Raw genomic sequence first — 1,978 nt, forward strand, 5'->3', positions numbered from 1 at the left:
GGCTTGTAGAACTGTCAGTCTTTTCCTAGGAGTGTGGGGATTTCTTTATTTTCCAAGGCCAGGGTGCCTGTGTGGCTCAGTGGTTAAGTGTCTGCCTTTGGCTCAGGTCATGATCTCGGGGTCCTGGGATCGAGCCCCACATTGGGCTCCCTGCTCGGCAGGGAGTCTGCTTCTCCCGCTCCCTCTGCCCCTACTCCTGCTTCTGTGCATGAGTGTGTGCACGCGTGCTCTCTCTGTCAAATAAATAAATAAAATCTTTAAAAAATAATAAAAATTAAATTTTCCAAGACCAGTCGAGATTGATGGGAGAGGCCAAAGGACATTGCAAAAATGGGGAGACACAAACAATGTTTAAGTGGGTGTTACTTGTATTGCTGTAACCAATTCCCCTCCATTTCTGCCTTCAGTGCTGAGCCACTTTGATGGGTGGTTAATATATGTGGATTTCCCCCCTTACTGAACTAAAAGAAAGGGTTGGGTTGTATGTCTGGGTCAGCTTGTTGTGGATGAGGGTTAGTAATCAGAAACCTACAGCAAAGAGTGGTCACTCAGCAAATATTTACCGAGGGCCTGCTATGTGCCAGGCATAGTTGTATGCCCTTGAGATATATTAGTGAATAAAAACAACAGTGATTCCTGCCTTACATTTTAGTAGGAGGGAAGTCTGATAATAAAAAACAATAGGATAAATAAAGAAATAATATAATATGACAGAACATGATAGGATTTATGGTAAAACAAAAGATAGAATAGGGTAAGAAGGAATGAGGTGCTGAAAGTAGGGGAGGAGAGGTAGGTTGCAATATATACAGTGGGATTTGCCTAAAGCCTTGAAGGGATAGGGGAGTTAAGCAAACAGATAAGGTAGAAGAGTATTCCAGACAGCGGGAGCAACTAGAGCAAAGACCCGAACGGGCAGTGTGCCTAGTGTTTTAGGAACAGTAAGAAGGCCAGTGTGGCTGGTGCAGGGAGTGGGGGGGTGACATAGAGGATGGGGTCCGAGAAGTAACTGGTGACCAGATCATGGTTGGGCCTCTTAGGCTATGTTAAGGACAATAATAGCTTTTACTCTAAGTAACAATGGAGAATCATTGTAGAGTTTTGCACAGGGAAGTGATATGTTCTGTCTTATATTTTTAAAGTATTATTCTGCTTGTTGTGTTGAGAGTAGACTATATTTGGTCAAGGGTCTAAGCAGATGGCAGGCTATTGCAAGTAACCCAGAGTGAGAGATAAAGGTGAATGACACCAGGGTGGTATCAGTGGAGGTGGTTGGTTTCAGGATATACTTAGAAAAGTAGAGCCAACAAGGTGTGGATGTGAGAGAGAGGAGGCAAAGGTGACTCCCAGGAGTTTTGGCCTGAGCAAGTAGGAAGTGCAGCTGTCGTCAACCTAGATGAAGAAAACTGTGGGTGGAGCGGGCTTTGATGGGGAGATCAGGAATTTTGTTTCCTACTTGTTGAATTGGGATATTGATTTGATATCTAATAGAGGTAGTAAATAAGTAGTTTGGGAAAGATGTCTGGTAGAGGTAATAAGTTTGGGGGTTGTTGGCTTATGGACAATATTAAAAGCTACAAGAGAGGATGGGATTTCAAAGGGACTGTGAGAAGAGAAAAGGAACAAGGACTGAGCCCTGAGACACTTCAAAGAGGTCCGAAAGAAGAGGAGGAACCATCAAAGGAGACTGGGAAGGAGCTATCAGGAAGTGAGGAGGAAAACCAGGAGAATTATGATGGCCTGGAAGCTTGTCAAATGGAGAGTATGTGGAGCTGGTATACAAGATAGATATCAGACCCGTATCCCTTATAAATAGAAAAGCAAAATCCTTAACAAGATACTAGCACACCAAATCTAGCAGAATATTAAAAGGATTATACACCATGATCCAGTGGGATTGTTCCTAGGAATGCACAGCTGGTTCAACATATGAAAATTATCTAGCATTGTTTTATTATGTTTAAAAACACAGTATTGC

Source organism: Mirounga angustirostris, unplaced genomic scaffold (assembly GCF_029215605.1).
Source record: "Mirounga angustirostris isolate CCGP_5_RB_7025 unplaced genomic scaffold, mMirAng1.0.hap1 SCAF_3, whole genome shotgun sequence".
NCBI classification, from domain to species: domain Eukaryota; kingdom Metazoa; phylum Chordata; class Mammalia; order Carnivora; family Phocidae; genus Mirounga; species Mirounga angustirostris.